Source organism: Tupaia chinensis, unplaced genomic scaffold, assembly GCF_000334495.1.
Source record: "Tupaia chinensis unplaced genomic scaffold, TupChi_1.0 Scaffold000426_1, whole genome shotgun sequence".
NCBI lineage: Eukaryota > Metazoa > Chordata > Mammalia > Scandentia > Tupaiidae > Tupaia > Tupaia belangeri.
Window position 1 is genome coordinate 635,473 of NW_006159931.1, and position 20,972 is coordinate 656,444.

The following is a 20,972-nucleotide window of genomic DNA, read 5'->3' on the forward strand; positions in this document are numbered from 1 at the left end:
TTCCCACTGAGTTCCTTGACTTTAGGAGGACAATAAAATTTTCCCAGGAAACCCTATGACTGCTGGGAGAAAGGACCTATAATAAGGCCCAAATTTCTGAGGTTTTGCTAAGTACCATTTCAAAGGGAAACTTTTGGAAACACCGAGTTGAATGCACGGTGATTGTTTTATGTCACTGTGGAGAAAGTTGCACTTTCCCCCAATTCTCTTCTCCGGGGTATTCATATTCTAAAACACCCATTATGTGACCAGCAGCAGGGTCTTTAATGAATGTGCAGGTGGGCAGTCCACAGGAGCCATCCTGACTCGGACTGCAGTGGACAGTGTGGCTGTCTGCTGTGGCTGTTTCTCCCTCTCTTCTAATGTCCTTCCTGCTTTGCTTTACTGTCTGCAGGGAGTTTCTTCTCAGGAAAATGTTTTCCTTGAATCCTCACTCAAAGGGAATTATGAACCACTGGGAGAAAGCTCTCCTGTTGATTAGTTTTTTACTCCATTTGGGAAAAATCAAATGACTGAAATATAAATCTGATTTGAATGATTCTTAAATTTCTTTTTTTTTTCTCAACATTGATAGGAATTTGGTCTCGGCATTTTGATTTTGCATGTTTAAAGACTCAACCAGAAAGACTTATACCTAGAAGTAGAAACTGCAAAAAGCATTCTAAATACAAACCAACATCAATGATTACGATAAACTGTCTTTTGCTTATCTGATCTACAAGCACATCTAATGGCCCACTCAGAAGATGATGGTATTATTATTGTAAGTAACGTATTCTTGGAAAGTAAGTCCCAAATTTAATTTGTAACTGTCTCAAATAATTTGAAACAGTTGTTGAATATGGTTTTAAAAATTACCATGCTCATATAGAACTGCATTAAAATTTGGAGAAGACGAAGACAGGAGAAGGCATTTATACTCTTGCTAATCTGCTAGGCATGTGTCACTTTGAAGAGAGGTTAACATATTTCATAAAAAATAACATGAACTATTGTATTTTAGTGGTAAAATTAGTTCAAAATTGTTCTGCATAGTTGCCTATTGTTCAAGAGCAAGAGAGTTCCTTTACTTCATCATTCCTAAAATTTTCTTAAGCACCCTCATCTTCTGAGTGGATAAATAGCTTTTCAAATGAGGTCGTCTGGGTAGAATTTCAAAACATCGCCCTAAATGAGACAGTCAACAAGAGCTGGACTGTCTTGATGAAACTGTCTTGATTGAAGGCAATGAAAGATCACCTAGACAATGACTGAGAACGCAACCAGTTCTACTGAATTTGCCTGATTCTGGCTCGGTAAAAAGCACTGTTTCCAATGTCATCTTTTCCAGCCTAATGTAGCTCTTTTTCTCTACTCTACATCATCTTAATAGCTAGACCCTCGTAGTGAGAGAAACTTGCTTTCCCAGAATTCATAGAAATCTTCCATCTCCCTTCCATGGGCACCAGCTGAACATAACAGTGGAGTTTCTGGGCTTTGTCTTGAATTCTAAATTGGAGCAGTTGTATTTAACTGAGGTGAAGGAAGCTGAGAAGGTAGAAGTCTTCAGGCATAAGTCAAGGAGTTTAATGAGAACCGAAATAGAGACTACTACTGGTCTACTAGTTAAAAATTTGTTCTACTACGTAAAGAAGTGGGCGATGTAATTATGCCTTCCAGTATGCTGTGGTAGACTGCAAAAATGGCAACAAATTCCCCTCATTCCAATGTGCATAGCACTTGGTACCCTGAGATTGTTCTCTCTCCCAGTAAGGGGTGAAGCCGTTATTTTTTACCTTTCGAGTGTGAGGTTATTCTCTTAAGTTGTTCTTAGCGAAAACGATTTAAGCGGAGGCGCACTGTGCCTTTTCCTCTATCCACTGAGCAGAGACAGGTTGTCTTACCTGAAACTTACTTGATTGCCAAGATTTTCCTGCAAAGAGGCCACGTGATCTCTGTCACAACAATTCAGTTCTGTGCCACAAATGAACATGGTTCTGCTCCAACAATTAAAAAAAAATAGATTAGGGTTTGTGGGCCATATTTTACCAACCCCCAGCTGAGTAAGACCCTGCTAGAGCTGACTTCAGCCAGGCCACCAGTTCAATTCAGTTGTCACCAGGCACAGACCAGATCTTCTGGCACAGATGAGAAGAACCACCCAAATTATAACTTGACTGAAAACAGTAGCAGGGTTTTTCATTTTCATAAAAAGCCAAATGACAGTGGTCTTCTCTTAGAACTTATACATTAATTTGTTTTAACTTAAGTACCATAAAAAGTAGGATCCTTATCAAAATATAGTATGTATCAAACTACAAAGTTTAAGTCTAAGACAGAAAGAGGAAGAGATAAACCTCTCTAGAATTGTGGGAACGCAGTTTCTGCCTTCCTAAGAACTTGACAGTCCCTAGCCCACAATTCAGATAGAGGCGTTTGGAATATGGCCAGATAAAATGTATTGATGAAGCCTACCTGACAGTACATTGAGTTTTGGGAAATTTAAAATAATTGCAATGAAAATCTCCTTGTCTATGATATTCACACAAATTGTAGGCTCCCCAGTGATACTGGGTACAAACTGCTGTTCTCTGGGAAAACGGGCAGAGACAGTTTGGGAATACATAGCTGGGGACTTACATACGAAAGCTGGGAATTAGAATAACTTGTCTCAACTTATTTAGCCACGTTGATAGAATCATGCTATTGGATACGTCATTTCTCTTCCTCGAAATTCTACACTGTCACTTTTAAACCTGTTTATTATTACATGTCATCTTTCAAGTCTAGAACAATCACCAGTGAAGACATATGAGATATTCTTTAAATGCCAGGATTTACTATAAATCACAATTTCTTCCTCTCTCTGGAAAAAGAAAGGGGTAGAAGACAAAGATGACAGGGGCACCTATGCTTAGTTACATATGATTTGAGACTGGAGTTAATAGCATGAAATATATTCATACAGTGAACTTCTGTAAATGTGAATTTCTGTGCTTCGCGATCAAAATTCATTACCAATGGGGAGATTTAAAACCAGAGAAAATGACTGGGGAAAACCACTCTGAGAATATAACAGGCTTGAAAAACAGGAGAAATACAAGGTAAAACTAAAAGAATAACCTGACTAAAGTCAGCTTAGTAAAGTTTTATACACACACATACATATAAAATCTTCAAAGATGATCATGAATGCATGGAGGAAACTGACATGAAAACTTAAAGGCTTAAGATACATACATATGCAAACATAATAATGTCAGCATTTATGGATGAAAATAACTATATTGGGTCAAATAAATGTTGGACCTCTGTCCACCCTTAAGGGGCACTGTACAAATAAATAAAAACCTTGGTCAAATTCGTATCATTTCAATTCTAGACTGGAAACCAGTACCAAAATATACTTTCACTTTGAGTTTGTAAATTATTTAATTAAAGACATGAGGTACAATTGAAAAAGGACAATTTCATTACCTTTCAATTCCTTCGCACAGTAATGAAAGTCAGATGAGCATGAATCAGCCTGCTCTCATTAATTTATCGACTTAATCAATGTACATTGATCACTGTCCTCTGTTCATTTACTCAGTTGTTTGTTTTCAGACTATTTATTGAGCATCTACTCTGTGACAGGCATCATGCAAGAGGGTGGTGAGGCAATAGAAAGAAAAAGAACAGGCACAGTCTCTGTCCTCATGGAGCAAACGGTCTACTGGAGGTGATGGACATTAATTGCATCATAAATCATTAAAAATGAGAGTTGTGATGAATACGAGGAAGGAGAGGGATGTAATTATGCAAAGTTATAATAGAACTTGGGAAATCAAGAAAGGCTTCTAGTCTCCCTGAGGAACAGAGGAGTTCATTACTGGAAGGGAGATGTGGGCAACAAGAGGAAAAAGTGTCCCAGGCTCAGGGAACAGCACTTACGAATGTCAGTCCTGTGATTGGAGGGAAACTCATGCATATGGTGCATTAAGAGTGTGGCTGCCACTCAACGGCTTCACCAAGATCATAGAATCATAAAATGTGAAGGTTGGAAGGAGCACTGGCAATACCTAAGTTCAATCTCTTCATTTTACAGGTGAGGAAACAGACTCACAGGGGTTAAGTGACTTGGCCAAGGTGACACTGCTAATGAGTGGTGGAGCTGGGACCAGAGCCCAGGACTCCTAATTACCCTTTTAATGCTTTTCCACCACACCATGCTAATTCTCTGTATCTGTGTTAATGAATAGAGTGAGATGCTGTGAAATTAGCATAATAATTATTTGTATATAAATACTTCATTTAAAAAACTACAACTATAGAGCATACTTTATCTTTCATCCTTCACAGTCCATATCTATGACCTGCCAATGTACTAGTCAGAAACAGATAAATAGTAATTGGCTTTTGATCATAAGAGGATACCGATCAAAACCCAAGATTGAGGCTTGTATGAGTGAGCAAAATTCTATATTAATGGAGTCTAGGTTAATGACAGTTTACTATATATTGATTTATAATTTATCCAAGAATTGCACTGCTATGTCTTCAGTGTCACAAAGGACTCAAATATTTGCATCTTAGGGAATAAGGTCCAAGGAGTTAAGAATCCAGCCACTGTACTTATGCATCTTTTTTTTTTTTTTGCATCTGAAAGGTTATGTAAGTGTTTTAAGGTAAAGCTTGGCATAAAAAGAAAGAGACTTCTGGACTGAATTTTGGAATATAGAAATACAGTGCTTAACAACAGGTATATGTTCCAAGAAACACATCATAAGATGATGTCCATGTGTGAACATCATAGTGTATACTTACAAAAAAACACAAATCTATTAGGTAGTATAACCCAACACACCTAATCTATATGACATAACTTTTTTTTTTTTTTTAGTTTTTTATTAGATTTTTTTTTTCCACATGGTGCATGTGCTTGCCAGACAGACAGAGAAAGAGAAAGTGAGAAATCACTCCCTGGAGGGATGGCCATCCCACAATCCCTTCTCCCTTATTCATCTCTCAGGACTTGGGGCATGCATATACACGCACCTGGCATTATTTTCAGGCCACAGAGTCCAGGACTCAAAACCTGCTCAACCACGTGGGAGCCAGTGCCTTAACCACCATGTCACCTGCTGGCCCTATGTGACACAATCTCATGGGACTACCATTACACGCATCAACATTGTTTTGGGGCACGTGACTGTTCCTCCCAAAATAATGTTTAGCACAGGTAACCATTCTCAGGTAAAGATGGCTTAGGAGTTAAGGACGGGGTTGGTGGTGAATGGGAGGAGATAACAGTTGTTGCTTAATTAGATCCTGGTTAGGTCTTCAAATAGAAATTACCTTGTATTCTCCTATGACAGATCGCACTGCTTGGAAAAGATGGTGATGAAATCTGGCTGTTGAATCCCACTGAACGATAAACTTAATTTGCTCTTAAGGTACCTAGTGATTTGCGGTAATAATGATCATCCATTTGCCAGACAGCTGGGATTTTTTTTTTAAAGCTTGATTACTTTGAGCATGGTGTTATTAGTCCTGGAAGAATGCAGCTCACTCACAGCAAGTTTTGGTTTGAAAAAGTTCTAGTATCTTCTTCTTATAAATGCTGGTCATTTATGACCCATGTGTAAGACCTCTGTGTTGCTGTTTTTCGTGTTTTTTTTTTTTTTCCTGGCAATTCTACAACAGAGTATGTCTTGTTTTTCATTATCACCATCATAATATGTCTATCTCCACAATTTCAAAATAGTTCATATGAGCTCCTGAGTTTTATGGACAGAAGCATCAAGAAAATTCCCCAAAGAAAAGTATATGCTGTCAAATTTTGTTGGCTAATGAAAACCAAATAATTCAGACAGACTCTCGCCCAAGAAATGCAGTACATATCCGGATCCAACCTCTGATCTGATAAGAATTGAAACCCCTACTGAATTACACTGGCTGGGAGCCTGATGATGTTGATTCTTTGAAGATCGCTGACGAAATTGACTCCTGTCTCTGATTCTGATACTTTCTAGGCCATCCGTCTTGAAAATGTCTGTGGAATAATTCTGTTGTACCTTCAGGAATGAAATTCATAGGCATGGATTCTCTCACACAGCAACTTTATATACAAAGATGAGAATAGCAGAAAGGTCATTTCCAAAGAAAGTGACATTTATTCTGTATTCACTGAAGAGCCAAAAGAATTTTCTCATTCACTCATACTGACCGAGCCCTGCATCTCCCCCAGAAGTGGTGAAAGAAACCGCTCCTATCTCCTCTTGGATCAAACTTCAGGCTCAAGACCTGTCCAGAAAAAATGGTTTCTTTCAGGATGTGCCTATTGTCCTCATCAGAGGCTTTATTTTGTGTAGAATTCAAGCTTGTTGACAGGCTTTGAGTAGTTTGTCCAATACAACTAAGCCAATGCCTTTCTGATGTAGTTTTTATTTTTTTTTTTAAAGAAGTTTTTTTGGGGGGAGGTTTTTGCTATAGGGCGTATGTGCTCGCCAGACAGACAGACAGACAGAAAGTGAGAAATCACCCCCCCCCCCGGGGGGATGGCCATGCCGCAATCCTTTCTCTTCCATTCTCCTCTCGGGGGATCTTGGGCACGTTCACACACGTGCCCCGCGTGAGTTTAAGCTGTCAGGTCCGGGACTCGAACCATGAGTCACCTACATAGGAGTCCAGTGACATAGCCATTACGCTAACTGCTGGCCCCCCCTGAATTAGTTTTATACCAGTGTTATCTGCCACTGCTTTTTCTACTGGCTGTGGATATGCGCTTTTATATGTACATGTGTATGTATGCAGATTGTATGTGTGAAGGAGGGAGTTTAAGTTGACGAAGGAATGGAATTAAACTGTGAGTTAATTCTGGTGCAAAAAATACTTGAAATCTATGCATGTTTCTTCTCAATAATATGCATTCTCCATTAACTTTATGAAGACCCCTCATATATATTATTCATGTATACATGTATGTGGTGGTTTATGTATGTACATGTGTATATACACATGTGTGTGTGTCTGTACATCATGAGGAGTTTCAAAAAATATATAGCCAGATATCAATTATTGATGTTTATACAGATTGAGATCAAGGAGAATTAGGTCAGATCAATACATACTTCCCAAACCCCATACCAGCCATTGGTTTTGACCTTATTTACAATAAAATCTTTCTCCAAAGCCCTTGTTACTCAGACAATCAGAATTGAGTTTGGAATAACAAATGTTACAGAGAAGTCAAGCAGGTTTTAAGCAGTTGCTTTATGTGAATTTGAGAGACAGTTCCAGCAATTTCCAGAATGCTACTGAAGGTGAGAGAGTGGATGCTGGAACAGAGAAAGGAGGAATGACAGGTGGATAAAAAGGCTCCCTCACTGTCTAGCTTGCCCTGAGTCAGAGCTTTATCCCTTCTTATCCCACATAAGGTATAATTAAGAGTTCATTGTCTTTTCTTCAATTGAAACTCATTTTGATAGAAGACTGCATTGCAGAACCGATAATCATACAGACTCTGAAAGTAAGTCATGGCTGAGACACCTGCTAGCTGTATAAATGTGGGCACATTACTTAGTCTCCTCATGCCACTGAATCCTCACCTGTAATACAAGGTTTATAAGAGACCCTACCTTCTTGGGAAATTGTGAGGATTAAGTGAATTAACATGTGAAGTAACTGTAACAGACCTTGACGTATAATAAGCACTAAATTGTAAAGCATTAAAGGATGTGCCATCAGAGACAACTCATGTCACTGGGAATATGTGAAGTTTGGAAGGCGAGAGACCATGTCGTTGAAGTTCTGGATGAACTGGAACTGTAAATCTGGGTGCTGAAATAATAAACAGAGTAATTATTGGTGAATTAACGGCAACTCTATGGCATTACATTTAATATTTGAACCTTGCTCAAACTACTCTTAACTTCTTTAATGTTTAAGACCTATAAATGTCAGAGCTCACTAATTTCTTTGGCTTTCAATAAATGTCAGTGACTTTGAGAATTGCTATCTCTTTCACTTATCTGGCAAGAGCACAAACTTAAAGGGTATCCAAGAGGACAGTGATGACCCAGTCTCTCCCCAGAGGAAAATGTGGGTTACTGAAGTCAATCGGCCTCTTGGGCCACAATCCTAGGCATTTTCCGTGGAGTCACTTGAGCCTTGTGCTGAATGGAGTTCCTATGACCAGAGAAGGCACATTAAAGAATGCCCTATTCATTCACAGAGTTGTGTTGACAAATACAAACTTACATTTAATTCTTATGAAATCCTAAGAGAATAAGAAAATTTTATCTAATAAATTATTCCAAATAACCAAAGATAATCCCACTTGAGCATCACCCCCCAAAAATAGGGGAGGATTTAAATATTTCAAGTGGAAATCTTCCTAATAAGAGTTGAGTACACTAGACCAGCGACTCTGGAGAAGAATTTTGCCTTAACTTAATAATGCAGGATTATCATTATGGGCATCAATTATTGAAATGTGCTGGAGTATAGGGGCTACCGAGGTCTGAAGGACTGTCTGCCCCTGTCTTAAATGACCCTGATGGACATTTTTTTACAGCTCTTTTGTTTATTTCTTTATAGGAAGGCTCCTAGCTTTCTTTCAATAATCCAGCCTTCCCACTTCTACTGGGTTATACATCCAGGTAAAAAAAAAAAAAAAAAAATAAGAATTCTGAAAAATGCCTATATTGTTTTCTTAAAAACAGAGATAAATTAAAAGCATTTTTTAAAAATGCACTTCATAAGAACTTTATAAAACCATTAAAGAAAAGAAACCATTATCTCTGGAGCACCTCCAATGTGCTACCAATGTCTCCATCCATCATCATGTAACCCTCTAAAATTGTTTTAAGCAATAAATAAGCTGCTGAGCTCAGAGGGTTTTCCAATTTGACTTAGATCACAACTTCTCAAAGTTTAGTGCACATAGGAATCCCAAATAGAGCTCAGTAAAAAAGTAAAATAAAATATAAAATAATCCTGGGCCCCATCTCCTGAGACTTCAATTTACTAGGTTTGGAGTAGAACCAAACATTCGCGTTTCTGATATGCTACCAAATGACACTAAAGTTTATGATCACTAAGTAAAAGCTCCGTCAATGGGAACCAGTAGTTGGCTTAATGGCTATGTCGCACGTAGTCAACCGTGGTTCAAGTCCCAGACCTAGTGGCTTAAATTCACACAGGGCGTGTGTATGTACATGCCAAAGATCCCAAGAGGAGACTGGAGGAGAAGGCATTGGGGCGTGGCTTTCTGTCTCTGTCTCTCTCTCTTTCTGGTGAGTGCACACCCTATAGTAAAAACTCTCAAAAAAAAAAAAAAGTTCCCTCGATGATGTGGCTGGGATGTGATGGATGAAATGCCAACTAATGGATGTGTCACATCAGTCACTATTTTCAGAAAGGTTTTCTGTTTTAAATATGTTAACATAAATTTTGACTAGTGAGACAAGACTTTTGGCTCACTCATGGAGTCCACATTATGCTCCAAATAGGGACATTCAGTAGATAAGTTGATAGCTCCAACTCATGGCCTTTGTTGCCCAGCTCGCTTGTGTGCTGTCTATGCACATATCAGTGTCTATTTCACTTTAGTAAATATCGTTGGCCAGGAATTATTGTGGGTGCTAGTGGTACATCAGGAAACAAAATGCACACATTCTTTTTATTTGTGGAGCTTACATTTTGTAAAAAAGAGTTGATCCTAAGAATAAAGCAAGTAAGATCATTTCAGAAATTGTTAAGTGCTATGATATAATTGAGAGGTCAGCATGACAGAATGATGACTCAGTGAAAACTATCCAGGACAGGGTGGATAGAAGTATCTGAAGAGGTGATATTTGGGCTCACATCTTAGTGACAAGAAAGAACCAGGATACTTGAAAACCTACAAGCAAATGCTTTCAGACAGAAAAGCTTCTGAGTTGGGAAATTAGCTTATTGTGTTGGAGGGGGAAAGACTTCCAGTGTGTATGTGGACTGTGGTGGTCATCAGAGGAGCAGTAGGAGACCAGGAGTGAGTTAGAAAGATGGTGTGCAGAGTTGAAAAACTAGTCTTTTATACAAGTGTACATGGTGGCAAGGAGGAAGACAGTCATGAATCCAAGTGAAGTGACTAAGAGACTGGGAGGAAGACTTGGAGAAGGGATGAGTAGTGAGGAAGGATCTGAAGGTGGAGGAGGGTGTACTTTGTTTATTTGAGTGGAAAGGAGACAGGTTGTAGAGAGTTTTGAAGAAAGCAAGCTTCTATAATGGCCTGCTTAGTAAGTTGAAAGAATCACTTACATTAGATGTTAAAATCTAATTATGATCATCCTGGATGATTAGTAGAGTCCCAGCAAGAGTTAAGGGCTACAGGATGACTTGGCATTTAGTTTGGTTATATGAGGGGGTCTGCAAAAAGTTCATAGGAAATGTGCATTTTGAGCAAACTAGGCATGGATTTCAAAATTTTTGCACCAAAATACACTTATAGTTTAGGTGAATTTTCCACAAACTTTTTGAAATCCCTTTAGGTGTTTAAACATTGGTTAACCACGATCATGAAGTAGAGTCACCTGGTGCTTAAAGATGCCGCTGTCTAGACCTCATTCCAGATGAGTTAAATTGAAATCTGTGGGGAGCTGGGCCTCGGGTGATGTGTATAGTTTTGCTGTGTACACTACTCCCAGCTGAGAGTCATTACCCTAGAGCAGGTGTTAGCAACCTTGAGTGCACATTAGAATCACTTGGTTAAGCTTCAAAAAATAGCCCAGACCCAGGCCTCAACTTAGATCAATTAAACCAGAATCTCTAAGGATGGAGACCTGTGCACTGATATTTTTAAAAGGTACAGAAAAATAAAACAAAAAAACAAGCTTCTCAGGTGAGTCTAACATGCTAGTACCCTTGAGGAACCCTGCCTAAGGCTACAAAAGATAAATGATACACAGACCCTATCTTATGAGTTTAAAGTCCAGTAGGGAAGATGTGAGTAAATACAATGCAATGTGTCACTTACAGTAGCAGTAAAAATAAAAGGGGTAGGGAACCAGCAGTTAGCATAATGGCTATGTCGCTGGACTCCCACGTAGTCGACCGCGGTTCGTGTCCCGGACCCGGTGGCTTAAAACTCATGCCAGGCGTGTGTGCGTGCGTGCCCAAGATCCTGAGAGGAGAATGGAGGAGAAGGGATTGCGGCGTGACCATCCCCCCTGGGGGGTGATTTCTCGCTTTCTGTCTCTATGTCTCTCTCTGTCTGTCTGGCGAGCGCACACGCCCTACAGTGAAAATCTCTCCAAAAAAAAATAATAAAAATAAAAAATAAAAGTAAAAGGGGCAATAAAAGGGGTAGTAGAGTTAGAGGGTGGAGGGGTTTATTCCATCAATGAGAGATTTTCTAGGGGTGAACAATTTTTCCTGGATTGCCTGAAGTTTTCCTGGTTTAAGCGCTGAGATTCTGAAATTCTGGGTAACCTCTAGTCCCATGCAAACCAGGATAGTTTTCACTCTGTGTTGGTAGACATTTCTGATGTAGGGGCCAGCAGGTGGTTGTTGTGGTTAAGGCACTGGACTGACACCCACATGGGTGACTGCAGTTCAAGTCCTGGACCTGGAGGCTTGAAACTCAGGTCACGTGTGTGTGTGTACATGCATGCCCAAAATCCAAAGAGGAGAATGGAGAAGGGACTGTGGCATGGCCATCACCCCTAGAAGGTAATTTCTCACTTTCTCTTTCTGTCTCTGTATCTCCAGTGAGCACATGCTCCCTATAGCAAAAATCTCTATACAAGTTTCTGATGTGAATTTTGAGTAGTAAAAGGAGATTGGCAACCTGGCTGAGTGGAAGGGGTTCATTTCCAGCAACGAGGACAGCATGTCACGTGGAGGCTTGGAAGCACAAAGAGTATAGTTCTTCTGTGTGAAGGGTGTGAGAAGAGAATGGAAGAGGAGTTTAGAGAGGTAGTTCTAGATCAGAAAGAGCCCAGAGGTTCTGCCTCTTCTCCTGAGGATGTCCGGGGAGTGGTTGACGATGTTGGATCAGGTGGCGAGAGAGCGTATTTGAGACCTACCCTTTGTTTTGATTTTCACTTGAGAAAGTTCCCTGGAGGAAGTTCTGGAATCACATTTCCTTGGAGGATGCTGACTCAATCGGGGCTAACTCATTTCACTCCTCTGTGGTGGACTCATTAGAAAAACACAGGAAGATCAGCAGATGGTGTAATGGTTATGTTGCTGGACTCCCATGTAGTTGACCATGGTTTGAGTCCCGAACCTGGTGGCTTGAACTCACACTGGACATGTGTGCATGCGTGCCCAAGATCCTGAGAGGAGAATGGAAGAGTAGTGATTGTGGCGTGGCCATTTCCCCTGGGGGGGGGGCGGATTTCTCGCTTTCTGTCTCTCTGTTTCTCTCTGTCTTTCTGGCAAGCGCACATGCCCTATAGCAAAAACCTCTCAAAAACAAACAAAAATAGGAGTGACACTCGCAAAATTCAAGTGAAAGCAGTTTTCATTACTTGGGCAGATTCTTCAGATGACGCAGCCTAGGAAAGGTGCTGAGTGTCCAGACATTGGATTCTGTGAGGGGCTGGAGCCCACCTGGGCTTTTCCACATGGCCCTACTGAGTTTATCAACCGGAGTGTCGAGGCCGCTGCTGTAAAGAGCAGAGCTTGCCCCTAACCCAGGTGGTGCTGGGAAGATGAGCAAAGTTCAGTTCCAAAGGGTTTTATACCCCTGGAGGAAATTTCCTACATAGATGTTTCTTCTACTAGAGAGACAAGAGTGGAATCACAGTGTAATAAGACCCCACTAGTTCATCCAAGTCAATGTGCTCCTTCTCAGAGAAAAGCCACACCCATAACAACCCACGTTAATACCTGAAGACCACGATGCAACATTAACGCATGATGGATCGTAACACGGATGTCACTGTTGTAGTAAGCCCCCTGTGCCCTCTCCATACACCAGCTCCCTTCATTGAATGAGACTTGGATAATGTTCAGTGCTGACTTTCATCCTTATCACTTAGCTTTCTTACTTTCCTCTATTTTTTTTTTAATTAGAGATTTTTGCTATAGGGTGCATGCACTCGCCAGAGAGACAGAGACAGAAAGCAGGAAATCATCTTCCGGGGTGGGTGGGGGGGAGGTGTGTACACACTGCAGTCCCCTCTCCTCTAGTTTCCTCTCAGGATTTGGGGCATGCACACACATGCAACTGATGTGAGTTTCAAGTCACCAGGTATGGGACCCAAGCTATAGTCAGCCATGTGGGAATCCAGTGTTTTAACCACCAGGCTACCTACTGGTCCCACTTTCCTCAAATTTTAAACAAATGAACAGCACAAACAAATCTTTAGTAAACAACATCACAAATAACAAAAACAGCAATGACAGAAATAAGTAAATAAATAATGAAAAAATAAACCACAGATGTTAGTCTTTGTGTCATGTCTACACACATTATTTGGAATTTGTATGGGTGGGAGATTTGTCCCCTCTCCCCGTTTATGTATGTATTTCTGTCAGTAAGAACACAGGATATCTATTTTGCACTTTGGGTTAGACTGTAATACTGGTTGCATATTTCGACACTCAGAGCCTTCCACTCAGCCAATGGGGAGCACTTTCGGTCACCACTTGCATCTTTTTCACATGTCTCTATCTTTATTGATTTTTCCTACTTACATGCATAGATTGTAGATGGCAGGATATACTGTTAAAGTGAGGGCAATGTCAGAATTGTGTAATGTCACAAGAACTTAGGCACCTAACCACCTGAGTCACAGACCTTTGGGTGACCGGGGACCTGAGACTTCAAACCCACTATTCCATCTTCTCCATCTGATGCTGTTTATCTGTGATTTAGAGTAACTGACTCTTCAACATAGAGAGGTGAACATAGCCCACGGAAGGCAGTCTCCGTGCAAGGAGCCAGCAGGGTTTCTTAGGGCACATGTCTTGTGAGGAATCACCCAGGAAAATGAAAAGGAGCTTCTATTTATCAATTGCCTACTGTATGCCAAATGCTATACTAGGTTACATTTTCTTCTTCCTCCTTCTTGTCATCCTTTTCTTTTTCCTTTCACTCTCTTTTATCTCCTCCCTTCTCTTCTCCCTCCCTTTCCCTTTTCTTCTCTTGTTACCTTTTCCTATCAACTTCTTCTCTCCCTCTTCTCTTCTTCTTTTCCATCTCCCAGTTTAGTAAATGAGTTCTGTGTAGACTTCTGGTTTCCCGTTCCAAATTCTGAACTTGGAAGTTATCACTCTATCCCAATAGTAAGAACTGATCAAGTAGAAAAATGAGTAAGTTAAGACTCAGAATAGGCAAGTCTGAAAGTAAAAAATCCCTAGGACCCAGTCACAAGGGGCCCTCTGCACATTTCTGTTTTCCTTTAAGAGCTTAACTTGGTTCCCACAGTGAATATCTAAAAAAGAAAATCTCCTCATGCTTCCAGAGGTGAGGAAAGAGGAAAAGTAACCCCTCTGAAATATGCCAGAGCTTCCTCTCTTCTTACAAGGCCTGCCATCAAAGGAAGCTATTTTATTAGAGCCTAAACTATGGAGGTGACTTCAGAGTCCAACTGACCTGGGAGAAGGGAAATGCCCAATACCAGCCAGCTCTTGCCATCCTGACTCCCCTCAGGTATGCTAGGGAGGGGCGGGTGAGAGCTGGGGAGGGGAGCCCTGCAGAAACAGAGACTCACTAGAAGACTGAGACCCCACCACTGGATCATAGAATGCTTCTCACTAGAAGGCTTACTGAAATGCAAGGATGCATTACTTGAAGAAACAGAGAAAACCAGAACCACATTCCGATATGGTTGGGGTGTTAGGATACAATATGTGATGGCCTGGGAACCAACACACATGTATCTTATGTAATCCTCCCAACCTCAAGAACTAGGCATTACTTCAGCTATCTTACAGACAAGGCAGCTGAGGCTCTGACAATTTAAGTAATCTGTTCAGGGTCCCACAACTTCAAAGGCTTGGTGTGGAGATCATGAAAGCATCACGGGGTCTAGGGAGAGCTTTCTTCAGGACGTTTCCCTGCTAGAGTTGTGCTGTACAATATGGCAGTCACTAGACACACATGATATTTAAACACAAACAAATTATAATTGAAGAAAAATTAAAAATATATTTCCTCAGAAGATGAATTGTCTAAGCCAGGATTCTTGAGTTCAGTAGCCAGGTGAGGCTACTGGTTATCATACTAGACTGAGCGGCTGAACAACAGCTCCATTATTGCAGGGAATTCTGCTGGGTAGTGCTGGGTAGAGTATTAAGAGGCCAGGAGATGAGCGGCTGCCTTCACCCCCAAGTTGGAAAGCACTTGTGAAGGAAATCAGCAGCTACTTCCTACCTTTTTTCCCAAATCCATGTCAAAACTACTGACTCTGGCTCTTCTTTTCTTAGCGTGACTAGACACCTGCCCCTGGAAGAAGATGAAGTTTTACCAGGAATTGCCACTGTCCCCCAAGGTAACGCCTTTCTGTGTAAGCAGGAAAGCAGCCAGTACAGCCCAGATCTCACTCTATCGTTTCTTCCAGCAGCAACATCTAGTGGATGTATTCTGTTTTTCATTCTTGTCTCATGATTCTTTCTTGTTAGTCTTGTAATATTGAAACTTATCCCATTTACATCTGCCCTTCAAGGGCTTAGAGTTGGTTCTTTTTTAATATTTGTAATCTCTAATTTGATCTGAGACTAACGTCAGATCCTTTTTTTCCATAGCTCTGATACATTCTTCTCTTAAACACATGTTACTCACATTTAAAGATTGAGACAGGGCGCACCCCCTTGGATAATGCAGATAAAGGTCATTGTTAGAGTACAAAGCTATCTTCCAAGGAGAAGACTTTGTTGTGGGCTTAGAACGTGTGTAAACCTGGCAACTATTAAAGTATCCAACCCAATTCTCAACTGCTCTCTCACTCTCCAGATTTAAACCTCTCAAGGCAACAGCAAAGCTGTCCCTAAGAGAGAATACATGGAGGGAAAGAAACAAAACATGTAGTGTGTGTGTGTGTGTGCATGTGTGATCACATCTCGGATCCAGGAAGCAGGTGGGGAGCGAGAGAAACCATGGGCCTCACCTCTTGTTTCGGCTTTTCATATTTTGTTTTAAGCCACACTGTGGCGAGAAGGCTGTGTGCTCTTGTATCAGTAGTGGAGAGTGGTCAGTGTTTTTATTTTTTTTATTTTTATTTATTTATTTTTTGGGGGGAGAGATTTTCACTGTAGGGCGCGTGCGCTCGCCAGACAGACAGAGAGAGACATAGAGACAGAAAGCGAGAAATCACCCCCCGGGGGGATGGTCACGCTGCAATCCCTTCTCCTCCAGTCTCCTCTCGGGATCTTGGGCACGCACGCACATGCGCCCGGCGTGAGTTTTAAGCCACCGGGTCCGGGACACGACCCGCGGTCGACTACGTAGGAGTCCAGCGACATAGCCATTACGCTAACTGCTGGTTCCCGAGAGTGGTCAGTGTTTTAAGGGGCCTTTCCTGTTTGAGGAGCAGGAGTGCTGGTTATGATAGTTAGCTTGGGGAGAAGATGAGGTAAATGCCCTTGGAGACTGAGCATGCTCAAACCATCTCGCCACTAGTAGAACTACCCAGATTTCCCTGACATAAGAGTCAAATAACAGTGATGATAAACAAAGGAGAAGCAAGAAAAAGATGACGGCCTCAGGAAACTTAAATAAAACAAGGAAGAAATTGCAAGTATCATATCATGACCCTGGTTTTTGAATGCCCTAAAGCACCAATTACTTAAGAGGAAGAAACCGAAACTCAGGAGTTTCTTAATAACAAACTCAGCATAGTTGAGATTCCTGGATAAAATTTTCATCCATTCAGGGCTTTGACTCAGAGTTGGAGTCCTGTGTGATTCCTCCCTGTTTAGGTTGAAGACCTGATTTGGAAACACCACGCTAAAACGAACTCGAACTCCCAAAGCACAAAATGCAGGCGCAGACACTTACTTCTTCAATACAGTGGAGATTTTCTATAAATTTAACTTCTGATTAGAAAACTTCTTACATTGGAAAATTTTAGCAATGAAATTTCAGTAATAAGCCAAATGCAGGTCTGCTTGAGGTCAAATGAAATTTAGATGAAAAATCCAGGATTATCAAAAAGAATGAAGGAACTTCAAGTTTCTGTACATTCAAGGTCAACGGGTTGGTTTCTTTCATTTTTGATTTTTATGGCAGTACATAATTTCTGTTCCTAGTTGGCTCTCTGCTTTTTTTTTTTTTTTTAAGCAATAAATTTTGGGTTACGATAGTAAACCTCACTTGTAATCAAGCCAGTGCATTTCCCTATCTGAATATTTCTGAATCAATCATTTTAGCATACCGTAGATTGTCTCCTTTCATAGAAAATAACGACACATGTAATAGTCTTCTACCATTTTCTAGCAGGATATATTAATCTAGCCATTTAACTGTTGAGAAAAAGAGATATATAGAAAAGGGTCCATAGTGAACAGCAATTCACATGGAACTCATCCTCCCTTAAAATAATGAGGAATGTAATATTCAGTAAGCATCTACCTCCACACATATTTTCTCATTTAACTCAGGCTTATACTTTGATACCCATTGTTGAAAAGCATCCTTGTATTGGTGTCTTGCATTTTGATATCATGATTGTACCTTTATTACTCCTTCAAGGAAGACTGTAAATTATGTAAAGCCAGCGATAGTGCTTCTCTGCCATAGTGCCTAGCATACATACTTCAAATCATGACGAGAGATCCCTGCGGACAGGTTGCTGGAGACGTCGAGTTTTTATTCAAGGGACCTTGCACCTTTGGGAAGGAGTGGGTTGGAGCTGAGGGATCCAGAGTGAAACCAGAGACAAACTGCATCCTGCAAGCTTTCCTTGGGGGTGTGTTGGCTCCATAGTTCCTGTGTGGGACTCTTACACTTTGCCTATGCCATGTCAAATAAAGGGAAGGACTCTACAGAAGGGATTTATGGCTGAAAGCGTCCTTAATTACAGGCTAGTATAATAAGTCCTTCCACTATCTTAATGATTGGGGAATTAAGAAGCTACTTAATAGAAATTGACAGGATCCATTGTCATTGCAAAGAAGTTCTGTTATGGTCTGGAGTACCCTGCCAACCATTCCAAGATTTAGGGTTCCCCGAAGGCTCGTTAACATCTCAGACCATAAGGTCTCCAAAGGAGGCAGTAATGGTCCACCTCGTTACGATCGGAGGATAATGACTGCGTGACATCCATAGCCATCGAGATGGTAATGGCTCTGTAAAAACTGTTATGATGTCAGCAGAAGAAAAAACCCTCATTTGCACTTTATAATCTTTTGATTCTAATATACCATAGTATCCAAATTATACTCAAATTATATTACAAACCTGGCTTAATAGAGGCAACGTATGTGATGCTCTAAAAACATCAAAATCCTCTCTTAAAACAGCTGTTCCACCCTTACATTACTGCATACGTGAAGGGGAAGATTAGTAATGTCCTCATAGTACTGAAATTCTTATGAGTAATAGAATAAAAAAATACACCTGAAGTTTCCCTTAATTTACATACTCATTAACTCCGAGGAGTGAAAAAAAGTTCTGTTTTTAGAATGTCCCAAAACGACAGACAGAGAAAGAGGAAAGAGATGCAGCCATGATAATACTGCATCAATGCAGTGATTGGGAGTGATTGTTATCCCATTCGGCGCACTCACGATGCGTCCTGCCCTGTCCTGAGCACACGTCCAACTGCACCTCAGTTCCACCCTCACAAAGCATCTCTGAGGTGGGCATAGCCAGGACCCCTGTGCAGACAGGCGGGAGCAACGTGGAGCAACTACTGAAACTGTGGGTGTTCACCCAGGCAGTGCACAGCCAAGGTGGGAGGCACACCCATTCCGTCTGACTTCGGAGTCGTGCCATGACGATCAGGATGTGTTAGGAAGAGTTATGGGCTTCAGCGTCAGGAGAAACGAGATGATGGCCACTCAGTGGCTGTGTGACCATGGACAAATTATTTCCCTTCTTGGGGCCTTCTAGACTAGTAAATCTGGAAAGCCTTTTTAGGTTCCAGTATTTTTAGTGACAAGGACATTGCAGTAGCAGCGCTGAAATGGGAACTTCCATATCCTTTTCCTATGGCTACCAGTATTCTTTGCTAGTCATACTGGTTTTCCATTGTCATCCACTTTGGCTGAATGCTTTGACTCTTTGGTACCACATTGTTGATTTAATAATAACCTTACTGTTACAGAAAGTATACGGGCAAAAAGCATCCTCTATTATTGCTTAACTCTGTACAGTATACCAAAGCCCTTTTTTTCTAATCAATTTCTATTTGACTTTAAACAAGGGAAAAGTGGACATGAGTGTAAACAAAAACCTCTTAGTGTTAGGACTGCCTTTCTATAGCTCTAAGCGTTTCCCTGTGTAAAAGCATAAGAAAGCAAATGAACGTTTTAAAGAGATTTCTCTATTGGGTTATATTTAATAACAAACTAGCATAAGAAGGGGGAATTTTATAACAATAATTTGAAAATATCTGTAGACGCTCTTTAAGCCCTGAAACTCACTGTTTGTTGGAGCTCAAGCTGCAGTGCTAAGATCCTTCCACTAGAGGGGTGAATTGTTCCTAATGAATAAGACTTCGGTGTCTGGGAGGAGGACAGAAAGGTCTGAGAACTCACAATGATATTGTGGATATTGTGGACTCCAAAACTACTTGGAACGGCTTTTACCATAGCATCCATACTCAGCGAAGCTGACCACAAGATAGAGAGTGCTAGAAAAGAGGTTTGAAACAGCAAGTCCTAATGAAGTGTGATCTATCATGGCATGCAATTATTTAGGCTCTGGATGGAAAGAATTTGACCATTGTACCCAAGATGTAACAAGAGATGTTAACTTGGCTGCATGACGATACATGAGGATGGGGACTTCTGGGGGAGAAAGCTCACTGGGAACGTCCAGACAGTTCTTGTTCCTACAATTGTCTTGCAGCAAAATGGTCATTATAGCTTTTTACACTGCACATGACTAACTAGAAAAACAGTAGACCTGGGCATAAAGAGTTCAAGATCCTCTACTTTGTTTTCAAAGAGAAAGGAGTTGTACTGCTGACAAATTCTCCTTTGCTGCAGTTTATATTCGGTTGCTACTCCTTGCTCCAGTGACAGGGACACCTTTAACTGCAGCAAGCAAAATGTTGAAGGGATAGAAGTGCCGAAAGCCCAAAGGTTGGCCAACAATACACAGTACTGTAGCCTGACAACCATTGTTTAAAGAGTGCAAGTCAAAAACTGGTTTCTAATGTGTGGGCAAAAGCAGAAATGCTTTAAACAAAGAATTTCACGGCATTTCAAGTCCAGTGTTGTAGACTGGCATTATGTGCACAGAATGTAGACATCATTTTGACATTCTGCTGATGAAAGAGATGCAAAGAAATAAAAAGGAATGGAGAGGAGGCAGTTCAAAGGAGGCATTTCTTTCCTTTTTTTAAAGCAGTTCAAATATTAGAGGTTGTTCTCCAGTAGTTTCCAAATTGTACTGCTTTCCTGAGGATCCTTCCTTAAGGAGATGTCACGTGGAACTGTCAACACAATCCTTGCGGTTGGTGGCAAGTGACAGTTCCTGACGTTATGAAATACAAGCCAGCACTTGGAATAGCGTTTACATCTGTGACAAACCCACACACACACACACACGGAGGCAAACCTCATTATTCACAGATTCTATGTCTGGGAATTCACCTACTTGTTCTAATTTATTTGAAACCTCTAAGTCAATACTCAAGGTGGTTAGTGATCTTTCACAGATGTGCAGAGTGGAGAAAATTAGAGTCACCTGATAAGCCCACGCCCAGGTGACACAGAAAAAGGCTCCACTCTGGCTCCTTGTACCAGCGCTCAGACTGTATGTAAGTATTTTTTGTTGTCTGTTTAGTGCCACATTTTTTCCTTACTGCCAGTCTGTGTCTTCTGATGGTGATGTCATTATTTCAACGGTC

The 20,972-nt window shown here is 40.8% G+C and overlaps 1 long non-coding RNA gene across 4 annotated transcripts in view; it reads left to right on the top strand.

Moving 5' to 3' along the window:
- Positions 1-20,972, top strand: part of LOC102498786 (uncharacterized) — a 107,322-nt gene that overhangs the window by 29,590 nt on the left and 56,760 nt on the right. The window contains exon 2 of one of the 4 annotated variants that reach the window (XR_001370827.2): positions 15,382-15,446. The exons of the other annotated variants lie outside the window; for them this stretch is intronic. This is a non-coding gene — a long non-coding RNA (uncharacterized LOC102498786). The remainder of the gene's footprint in view (positions 1-15,381; positions 15,447-20,972) is intronic. 4 annotated transcript variants of the gene reach the window in all.